Raw genomic sequence first — 12256 nt, 5'->3', positions numbered from 1 at the left:
TCTGACCGACTCTTAATCCTAGAGTCACAATAAAGAATTTTTGCTTTTAATTCACTTTGCTGGATTGAAACACCTTTTTCATCACTTTGAGCAGAGTTGTTTGATACCACACAAGTAGTGATGAGCGAGTATGCTCGTTACTCAAGTTTGTCCGAGCATGCTTGAGTGGTCTCCAAGTATTTTGGCGTGCTCAGAAATTTAGTTTATGTTGACGCAGCTGCATGATTTGCAGCTGCTACACAGCTTGAATACATGTGCACTTTTGCTCTGAGGGCAGAGCAAAGTACTGCAGTGTGCAGGCGCTGGGCCTCTCTGACCTTTCCTGGTACCTGCGCACTGCAGTACTTTGGTCTGCCCTCAACAGGGCGGATAAGTACGCCTGTGCAGGAGCACGATGTCAGGGAGCGATGAAGCAACAGGAGGGTGGCATCGCCAAGAAGATGGGAGGTGCCGGATCTGGACCTGCGACTCCCATCAGACTGGACTGCACCAGACCGCCCCCCAGGTGAGTATAATAAAACTTATTTTTCTTATCTTTCAGGTCCGGGGGCTTATCGACAGCGTTATAGAATGCTGTAGATAAGCCCTGAAAGGCAGTGGCCACATCTTAAATCGGCCAAAACTGCTGAAAGGTTCGCTTTAAATTAAGACTTGCTGGCTTCGATAAATTTTCCCCAAAAATCTGGTTTGCTAAAACAAACTACAACACTAAAAAAACATTCATTGCCTGAAAGATGCATATTTAACCCTTTTTTAGCTCTTTAACATAAAACATAAACTTCACACATGAACCCAATTTTTCTTCTTAGCAGAAAAATGGATGGTAACCAACAGCCTATTTAACACACTGCAGTATCAGACTTACTTAACCCCTTTAGCCCCCAAGCCTGTTTTCACCTTCATGACCAGGCCAAATTTAGCACTTCTGTCCAGTGTCACTTTATGAGGTAACTCTGGAACACTTCAATAGATTCCATGGATTCTGAGACAATTTTTTTGTGACATAGGGTGCTTGGAAATTTGGCAAAAATTTTGAAAATTTTGCAATTTTCAATCGTTAAATTTGTATGCACTTAAAAAATAATTACATTTTTACCACCAAAATTTAGTTTTAGCCCCAGGTTTTACATTTATACATGGGGGAGTGGGTAAAAAATGGCAACCAAATTTGTCCCACAACTTCTACTAAATGTGGAAATACCTCATATGTGGCTGTACAGTACTGCTTTGCCATACAGCAAGACACGGGAGGGAAGGAGTGATATTTGACTCCTGGAGTGCAGATTTTCCTAGAATTGTTTGCGAACTCCATACACAGAGCCCCTAAATGCTAGAAGAGCAGAACCCCCCTCAAATGACCCCATTTTGGAAATTATACCCCATTGGATTTTTTCTACAGTTGTAGTGATTAGTGACAATTTTGACTGCATGGGTGTTTTCCAGAAACAAACAGCAGTGGATGTTGCTGAGTGAAAATTGCAAACTTCTTTTGAAACCCCCAGTATGTTGTAGTCCTCAGTAACTTGTAGTGACCAGTACATTGTAGTCACTAGTGATGAGCGAATAGCATTGTTGCTCAGGTCTCCCCGAGCATGTTCCGAGTATTTGTTAGTGCTCGGAGATTTAGTGTTTGTCAATGCAGCTGCATGATTTATGGCTGCTAGACAGTTTAATTATATGTGGGGATTCCCTAGCAACCAGGCAACCCCCACATGTACTCAGGCTGGCTAGCAGCTGTAAATCATGCAGCTGTGTTGACAAAAACTAAATTTCCCGAGCACTAACAAATACTCGGAGGCCACCCGAGCAACGAGTATACTCGCTCATCACTAGTAGTGACCAGTTAATTGTAGTCACTAGAACGTGGTAGTGCCCTGCTCATACGTTTGGAGACACGCCAATGTAAATTAGGCGGGCTCTCATCACTACAGAAATGCCAAACATGTGGTTTAGGTACAGAAGAAAGAGGGCATTTGGATTTGGGAGTGCAGAATTTGCTGAATTTCTTTTGGGGGAGAGGAGCCATATCACTTTTCCAGAGCCTTTGTACTACCAGTAACATGGAATCTCCCTATATTTCTGATAACAGATGACAGACCTGAGTGAGGACTTTTTTGAGAAATGAGTTGAAGCCTTTATTGGGAACATTTTACATAGCATTTTGGATCACATCTATCCTGCGCTTTACGCTGAGCACTTACATCGGGGTCTCCATCTAAATCTCCGAGTGACGTGATTCAGATAAAAGGATTCATTCACTATAATGAGGCAGCACAGTGACTCTAGACTCCATCTGGCTTCTGTTCAGTGGTGTCCTTCTTTTCAGAAATGCACACAACTGTGACCAATGACACTTTTATGCATGCCTAAAAAGATGGACACCAACGGATCACAAGTCAAACGGCGTCCACAGCGCTTCTATCTGCCTCATTATAAGGAATCTTCCACCAGGGGTTCAATCTGAATCACATATTTCAGAGATATACATGGAAACATCGGTGTAAGCGCTCACCCAAAGCATGTGATAAATGTGAGCCGAGCTTTGCTGTGAATTTTGGGAGACAGAATGAACAGCAACAGCAGGTATTTGGTTTTATCTATTTTTTACATCTTTCCTTGTATGGTATAAGTGATTAGACGTCTTTACTTTTCAGGTCGATGCAATTACAGCGATACCAGATTTATATAGTTTTTTTTTATGTTTGGCTTCTGTCACACACTAAAAGACTTAAGAACTAGTTTTTGCATATTTTGATGCCGACAGATTCATGTGAGGGTTTGTTTTTTGTTGGATGAGTTGATTATATTGGTACAGTAAGATAGCGCTTACTGCATGTGTTGGGGGACACTCGCTTAGCAATGGGAATCAGTCACATGGGCACGATTTTCTCTATTAAACAGTCCATGCGGTTTATTATGCATAAACTGGTTCATGCACAGTTCCTTATATACTTCATGGAACACAATAGGCACCAACACATGATATTAAGTTGCAGCTTTATCTTTGATACTTCATATACGGCTTTAACTCACAGTTCAGACACTACACCCGCCAGTCCTCCTTGACCAGTACCTGGGGGTGTCCATACACCTTATCAATGTCTCTACTCATATAGCACACACGACATTGGTTCGCAGTCTCTAAACACGTCGGACCTCACTTCGTCCAGTTACCATGCGAGGCCATTTAGTTCATTACTGACCTTTGTCGGTGCACACAGTTCCCCATACTCTGGGTTTCCTTCCAGGATTTCCTGCTCCATACACTGACTCCTTTCAGCTCTCTCCCAGGGAAGCAGCTGAACTGGGATCTGTTGTGAATTCCGCTCTTGGGCTCCCTCCGGTGGTTGTAAGTAGCACTTCTGTGAATTCTGCTCTTGGGCTCCCTCCTGTGGTTTTGAGTGGTATAGCTGCTTCTTGGATTTAGTATCAGCAGCTGCTTCCACTGATCTTCTTTCTGCTCGGCTATTTTAGTCTGGCTTTATCCCTCAATCAATGCCAGTTGCCAATTGTTCTTGCCTGGAGGCACGGCTCTTGGATTTCCCTGACTCTCTGACCTGTTCAGCAAAGTTAAGTCCTTGCTTGTCCTTTTGCAGTCCACTTGTTGTGGACTTATTGTTCAGCACATTTATGTTTTGTTCATTTGTCCAGCTTATCAGTATTTATCTATTTAGCTAAGCTGGAAGCTCTGGGCTGCAGATTTTGCCCTCCACACCTTTAGTCAGGTGTGGAGATTTTTGCATATCTCTGCGGTGGACTTTTTCTAGTTTTTATTACTGACCGCACAGTGTTTCTTTCCTTACTGTCTATCTAGCTAGAATTGGCCTCCTTTGCTAAATCTTGTTTCATACTACGTATGTCATTTCCTTCTCCTCTCACAGCCAATATTTGTGGGGGGCTGTCCTATCCTTTGGGGATTTTCTCTGAGGCACGATAGCTTTCCTATTTCTTCCTTTAGGGGTAGCTAGTTCTCTGGCTGTGACGAGATGTCCAGGGAGTGACAGGAACATTCCACGGCTACTGCTAGTGTTGTGTTAAGATCAGGGACTGCGGTCTGTATAGTTACCACCTGCCCAGAACTAGTCGCATGTCGCTCCTAAATTACCAGTACATAACAGTGCAACTGGCCAAGAATGAGTTGAATGCATCTCAAAAGAAGGAAAATAAAAAGAGTTCTGAGCCATTTTTTTTTTTCTTTAGTCTGTTTTGTCTTTTTCCTTCCTCTTAATCTCTGGGTGGATTTGGGTGCAGACATGGATGTTCAGGGTTTGTTTTCTCGTGTGGATCAGCTTGCTGCAAGAGTTCAGAGTATCCAAGATTATGTTGTTCAGACTCCAGCCTTAGAGCCTAGAATTCCTACTCCAGATTTGTTTTACGGGGATAGATCTAAGTTTTTGAACTTTAAAAATAACTGCAAATTGTTTTTTGCTCTGAAACCCCGTTCCTCTGGTGACCCCACTCAGCAATTTAAAATAGTTATTTCTCTGCTGCGTGGTGAACCTCAGGACTGGGCATTCTCCCTTGAGCCAGGGGATCCGGCATTGCTTAATGTAGATGCATTTTTTCAATCGCTCGGATTATTGTATGACGAACCTAACTCTGTAGAGCATGCTGAGAAAACACTTTTGGCCCTGTGTCAGGGTCAGGAAGCGGCAGAATTGTACTGCCAGAAATTTAGAAAATGGTCTGTGCTCACTAAATGGAATGAGGATGCTCTGGCAGCAATTTTCAGAAAGGGTCTTTCAGAAGCCCTTAAAGTTGTTATGGTAGGGTTCCCCACGCCTGTTGGTTTGAGCGAATCTACCGTATTTTTCGGACTATAAGACGCACCGGACTATAAGGCGCACCCAGGTTTTAGAGGTGGAAAATAGGGAAAAAAATATTTGAAGCAAAAAAAATGTGGTAAAATATTTAATAACATAAATAACATACTATTATATGTGGTGTTATTATATATAATAGTATGTTATTATGTTGGAAGCTGCAGGACCAGTGTGGTGTCTGTGAAGTACGATATGAAGATGCTGGAGGGTGAGTATAAGGGCTCATTTCCACATGCGAGGCACACGTCCGAATCTTGCATGTGGAAACCAAGCTCTGGCGCCAGCACTTTGGAGCGGAGCTGTGCAGCTCCATGTGTTCCTATGCGGCCGCACGCTCCGCTCTGGAGTGCCGGCTCCACAGCTTGGTTTCCACATGCGAGATACGGACGTGTGCCTCGCATGTGGAAATGAGCCCTAAGAATGGGGGCACAGGGCTTATAGTGAAAGCACCACTCCAGCACTGCAAAATAACACTGGAGTGCTGCTTTAAAATCCCATGGGAGAACTATAACTCCCAGCATGTCCTGCAGATCCTATGACATGCTGGGAGTTATAGTTCACCAAAGGAGTGGCAGAGTGCTTTATTGTGTTTTGTAAAGACTGACCTCTTAATTGTGGCAGCCAGCCACACTGTGGTGAGTAGGGTTGAGCGACTTTCATTTTTTTAAGATCGAGTACGGTTTTGGGAAACCCGATTTTGTCCAGAGTCGAGTCGAGTGCAGTCGGCCGATTATCGCTAAAAGTCGGGGATCGACCGAAACACGAAACCCAATGCAAGTCAATGGGGAAGCATAGTCGGCAGTGAGTGGAGGCCAGGAAAACACCTACAGTGCCCATTTTAATGCCAAAAACATCCATTCTTGTTTCTGAAGCTTGCCAATCTTAATTAACTGTATAATAATAGTTGGGCATAGGGAATTGGGGGAAAGTTGTGGGGGGAGTAGGGCTGGCTCAAGTTTTTCGTGGGCCCAGGAAATGCGGACTACGTCACGGCGGTGTTGCAGGGAAAGGTAAGTATTTAAAAGTTGCAAGTGCTGTGATCCTGAGCAAGCAGGGGGGGGCCCACTCGTTCGCATTGCCACTGGCACAGGGCCCCTCAAAGTACGGCGGTGTGTTTGCATGGCGGGGGCGCCTCCCACCAGCAGCGACACTTTTGCGTACTCTGAGGGGCCCTGTGCCAGTGACGTCGCCAACGAGTATGCCCCCCCACCTGATGAAGGAACCTGCACTTTCATCTGCACCTTCCTCTTTGTCCCTGTGTAAGGTGGTATAACATGCGGGAAGGGGAACCTTACTTTCAGCAGGGTCAGATTCTGGCTGTGTAGAGTACAAGGGGAATGTAGTGGTCTAGGTCAATGTACCAGCAGACTCATTTAGCAGTGGCTGGGCAATGGGCAGGATGAGGAGGAAACAGATATAGGGCCAAAGAATAAAGTAGGCTACATGCAGTTCAAAATTGGTAACAGGACTAAACAGGCGGCATTGCTTTGTTCAGTGGAGTAGCAAACCCAAGAGCAGCAGACACTGTTTCAAGGGCCTAACCACACTAGTAGGCCAAATGCAGTTTAATATCTGATAGTATAGGGCGAAAGCCAGAATGTGGAAGCTCAGCTTTGTTCAGTTGAGGACAACACCAGGGAGGGGCAGACACCTTTAGTAGGCCGGAAAAGCCTATTGCATTTTTTAAAATGGTAATTTGGAGCAGAAGGTTGAAGCTCAGCTTTATTTAGTTGAGGGCAACACCAGGGAGGGGCAGAAGCCGTTAGTAGGCCCTAACCACCCTTTTTTTTTTTTAAAACCACTTAATGAGAGCCGGAAGGTTGAAGCTCAGCTTTATTTAGTTGAGGACAACACCAGGCAGGGGCACACAGACAGACACCTTTAGTAGGCCGGAAAAGCCTATTGCATTTTTTAAAATGGTAATTTGGAGCAGAAGGTTGAAGCTCAGCTTTATTTAGTTTAGGGCAACACCAGGGAGGGGCAGAAGCCGTTAGTAGGCCCTAACCACTCTTTTTTTTTTTTAAAACCACTTAATGAGAGCCGGAAGGTTGAAGCTCAGCTTTATTTAGTTGAGGACAACACCAGGCAGGGGCACACAGACAGACACCTTTAGTAGGCCGGAAAAGCCTATTGCATTTTTTAAAATGGTAATTTGGAGCAGAAGGTTGAAGCTCAGCTTTATTTAGTTGAGGACAACACCAGGCAGGGGCACACAGACAGACACCTTTAGTAGGCCGGAAAAGCCTATTGCATTTTTTAAAATGGTAATTTGGAGCAGAAGGTTGAAGCTCAGCTTTATTTAGTTGAGGGCAACACCAGGGAGGGGCAGAAGCCGTTAGTAGGCCCTAACCACCCTTTTTTTTTTTTAAAACCACTTAATGAGAGCCGGAAGGTTGAAGCTCAGCTTTATTTAGTTGAGGACAACACCAGGCAGGGGCACACAGACAGACACCTTTAGTAGGCCGGAAAAGCCTATTGCATTTTTTAAAATGGTAATTTGGAGCAGAAGGTTGAAGCTCAGCTTTATTTAGTTTAGGGCAACACCAGGGAGGGGCAGAAGCCGTTAGTAGGCCCTAACCACCCTTTTTTTTTTTAAAACCACTTAATGAGAGCCGGAAGGTTGAAGCTCAGCTTTATTTAGTTGAGGACAACACCAGGCAGGGGCACACAGACAGACACCTTTAGTAGGCCGGAAAAGCCTATTGCATTTTTTAAAATGGTAATTTGGAGCAGAAGGTTGAAGCTCAGCTTTATTTAGTTGAGGACAACACCAGGCAGGGGCACACAGACAGACACCTTTAGTAGGCCGGAAAAGCCTATTGCATTTTTTAAAATGGTAATTTGGAGCAGAAGGTTGAAGCTCAGCTTTATTTAGTTTAGGGCAACACCAGGGAGGGGCAGAAGCCGTTAGTAGGCCCTAACCACCCTTTTTTTTTTTTAAAACCACTTAATGAGAGCCGGAAGGTTGAAGCTCAGCTTTATTTAGTTGAGGACAACACCAGGCAGGGGCACACAGACAGACACCTTTAGTAGGCCGGAAAAGCCTATTGCATTTTTTAAAATGGTAATTTGGAGCAGAAGGTTGAAGCTCAGCTTTATTTAGTTGAGGGCAACACCAGGGAGGGGCAGAAGCCGTTAGTAGGCCCTAACCAAAGTTGAAGGCCAAATGCAGTTTAATTTCTGATACTATAGGCCGAAAGCCAGAAGGTGGAAGCTCCGATTTAGACAGTGGAGGACAATTTGAATTAGGGACTGCAGACAGACTTAGTAGGCTGTCCCCTGTGGACCATGCATCCAACACATTAACCCATTGCGCCGTAATGGACACGTAATCTTCCGTGGCCATGCCTACAGGTCCATGCGTCTGTTGTCAGGTGCACCTTTGTACTCACAGATTGCCAGAGTGCATGGACAATGCGGTCTTCTACATGCTGGTGGAGGGTTGGGATGGCTTTTCTCGCAAAAGAAGTGTCGACTGGTTAGCTTGTAGCGTGGTACAGCGTAGTCCATCATGGCCTTATTAATAGTAAATAAAATATATAACTAGGCTCTATGAACTTTTAAATAGGTTCCAGGGGTACACGGGCAGCATTGGTGTGGTCAGTGGAGGAGTATTGCAAGTAGGGGCTGCAGACAGGCTATCAAAGGCCTAAAATAACAAACAGTAGGCAGTCATGGCAGTTTTACATCGGTTACATGGATACACAGGCAGGCACTCCAGGCAGCATTGTGGTCAGTGGAGGAGTATTGCAAGTAGGGGCCGCAGACAGGCTATCAAAGGCCTAAAATAACAAACAATAGGCTCATTGCAGTTTTACAGCGGTTACATGGATAGACGGGCAGGCAGCTTGGTGGTGAGTGGAGGAGTATTTAAAGTAGGGACCGCAGACAGGCTATCAAAGGCCTAACATAACAAACAATAGGCTCATGGCAGTTTTACAGCGGTTACATGGATACACGGGCAGGCAGCTTGGTGGTCAGTGGAGGAGTATTTAAAGTAGGGACCGCAGACAGGCTTCAAAGGCCTAACATAAGAAAATGGGCTGGCTGTAGGCACTTTATAATTGGTTCCAGGGGTACACGGGCAGCAGTGGTCTGGCCAGTGGAGGACTAGTGGAAGGAGGGACCGCAGACAGGCTTCAAAGGCCTAACATAAGAAAATGGGCTGGCTGTAGGCACTTTATAATTGGTTCCAGGGGTACATGGGCAGCAGTGGTCTGGTCAGTGGAGGACTAGTGGAAGGAGGGACCGCAGACAGGCTTCAAAGGCCTAACATAAAAAAATGGGCTGGCTGTAGGCACTTTATAATTGGTTCCAGGGGTACACGGGCAGCAGTGGTCTGGCCAGTGGAGGACTAGTGGAAGGAGGGACCGCAGACAGGCTTCAAAGGCCTAAAATAACAAACAATAGGCTCATGGCAGTTTTACAGCGGTTACATGGATACACGGGCAGGCAGCTTGGTGGTCAGTGGAGGAGTATTTAAAGTAGGGACCGCAGACAGGCTTCAAAGGCCTAACATAAGAAAATGGGCTGGCTGTAGGCACTTTATAATTGGTTCCAGGGGTACACGGGCAGCAGTGGTCTGGTCAGTGGAGGACTAGTGGAAGGAGGGACCGCAGACAGGCTTCAAAGGCCTAACATAAAAAAATGGGCTGGCTGTAGGCACTTTATAATTGGTTCCAGGGGTACACGGGCAGCAGTGGTCTGGCCAGTGGAGGACTAGTGGAAGGAGGGACCGCAGACAGGCTTCAAAGGCCTAAAATAACAAACAATAGGCTCATGGCAGTTTTACAGCGGTTACATGGATACACGGGCAGGCAGCTTGGTGGTCAGTGGAGGAGTATTTAAAGTAGGGACCGCAGACAGGCTTCAAAGGCCTAACATAAGAAAATGGGCTGGCTGTAGGCACTTTATAATTGGTTCCAGGGGTACACGGGCAGCAGTGGTCTGGTCAGTGGAGGACTAGTGGAAGGAGGGACCGCAGACAGGCTTCAAAGGCCTAACATAAAAAAATGGGCTGGCTGTAGGCACTTTATAATTGGTTCCAGGGGTACACGGGCAGCAGTGGTCTGGTCAGTGGAGGACTAGTGGAAGGAGGGACCGCAGACAGGCTTCAAAGGCCTAAAATAACAAACAATAGGCTCATGGCAGTTTTACAGCGGTTACATGGATACACGGGCAGGCAGCTTGGTGGTCAGTGGAGGAGTATTTAAAGTAGGGACCGCAGACAGGCTTCAAAGGCCTAACATAAGAAAATGGGCTGGCTGTAGGCACTTTATAATTGGTTCCAGGGGTACACGGGCAGCAGTGGTCTGGTCAGTGGAGGACTAGTGGAAGGAGGGACCGCAGACAGGCTTCAAAGGCCTAACATAAAAAAATGGGCTGGCTGTAGGCACTTTATAATTGGTTCCAGGGGTACACGGGCAGCAGTGGTCTGGCCAGTGGAGGACTAGTGGAAGGAGGGACCGCAGACAGGCTTCAAAGGCCTAACATAAAAAAATGGGCTGGCTGTAGGCACTTTATAATTGGTTCCAGGGGTACACGGGCAGCAGTGGTCTGGTCAGTGGAGGACTAGTGGAAGGAGGGACCGCAGACAGGCTTCAAAGGCCTAAAATAACAAACAATAGGCTCATGGCATTTTTACAGCGGTTACATGGATACACGGGCAGGCAGCTTGGTGGTCAGTGGAGGAGTATTTAAAGTAGGGACCGCAGACAGGCTTCAAAGGCCTAACATAAGAAAATGGGCTGGCTGTAGGCACTTTATAATTGGTTCCAGGGGTACACGGGCAGCAGTGGTCTGGTCAGTGGAGGACTAGTGGAAGGAGGGACCGCAGACAGGCTTCAAAGGCCTAACATAAAAAAATGGGCTGGCTGTAGGCACTTTATAATTGGTTCCAGGGGTACACGGGCAGCAGTGGTCTGGCCAGTGGAGGACTAGTGGAAGGAGGGACCGCAGACAGGCTTCAAAGGCCTAACATAAAAAAATGGGCTGGCTGTAGGCACTTTATAATTGGTTCCAGGGGTACACGGGCAGCAGTGGTCTGGTCAGTGGAGGACTAGTGGAAGGAGGGACCGCAGACAGGCTTCAAAGGCCTAAAATAACAAACAATAGGCTCATGGCAGTTTTACAGCGGTTACATGGATACACGGGCAGCTTGGTGGTGAGTGGAGGAGTAGTGCAAGGAGTGTCTGTCCCAGTACTCCCAAAATATAAATAGATGTTAATGTCTCGCAAAACAACCAAAACAAAAAAAAAGGTGGCATACTTAGGTACAGGGGTGGGCTCATCTGCTGAGTTTCTGACATAGTAATTTGGCAGTAACTATTTAATGGTGCCAATATAGGACACAGACACAGACTACTTTAAGTTGCATCGTAGATGTCTACAAATTTGTATTGTCAGTGCCAGACATTGAATGATGTCAGCGAATAGACTAAAGATTGGTGGAGCTGTGCGACATAATTTTGCATGTGGTAGAGCACATTTTGAGCTGGGGTAGGGGGGAACTCTCTAGAGGCCGGCGGGACCGCCCCAGGGCCCCTCATGTTACAACGGTGTGTCTGACGTTGGGTGTGCACCACCACCGCCAGAGACACTACATTGTACTATGAGGGACCCAGTAGCAATGCCGTCAACCAAAAGCGAGCACACCCACCTCTTCAGACAAACAGCAGTCTCACGGGTGCTTGCGCCAAGTCGCGATACCACGGCCCCGTGTGGGGAGTTTGGCCATTTAGGGAGGTGTAAACATGTCGTATGCTGTACAATCAGCTGCAGCAAATTAGACATTAGAAAAGTAATTCACAGGCAAGAGCCTTTCATAGGAAAGCTAGGTGTCGGCCGGGCAAGGTGGGGCAAAAGATTTCGAAATCCAGTTGTGGTTCATTTTAATGAATGTTAGATCGTCAACATTTTGGGTAGCCAGACGAGTCCTTTTTTCGGTTAATATTGAACCTGCAGCACTGAATACTCTTTCTGATAGGACACTTGCTGCCGGGCAAGCAAGCTCCTGCAATGCATATTCTGCCAATTCTGGCCAGGTGTCTAATTTGGAGGCCCAGTAATCAAATGGGAATGACGGTTGAGGGAGAACATCGATAAGGGATGAAAAATAGTTAGTAACCATACTGGACAAATGTTGTCTCCTGTCACTTTCAATTGATGCAGCAGTACCTGTCCTGTCTGCGGTCATAGCAAAATCACTCCACAACCTGGTCAGAAAACCCCTCTGTCCAACGCCACTTCTGATGTGTGCACCCCTAACACTCCTAGTCTGCTGCCCCCTGGAGCTCGTGTGAGAACGATCACGTGCGCTGTGTGCTGGGAATGCCTGAAGCAAACGGTCAACAAGAGTTGATTGTTTGGTTGCTAATATTAGTTCCAAGTTCTCATGTGGCATAATATTTTGCAATTTGCCTTTATAGCGTGGA

This window comes from Ranitomeya variabilis, chromosome 4 (genome assembly GCF_051348905.1).
Source record: "Ranitomeya variabilis isolate aRanVar5 chromosome 4, aRanVar5.hap1, whole genome shotgun sequence".
In the NCBI taxonomy this organism is placed as follows: Eukaryota; Metazoa; Chordata; class Amphibia; order Anura; family Dendrobatidae; genus Ranitomeya; species Ranitomeya variabilis.
Note: the sequence above shows the minus strand (reverse complement) of the source record.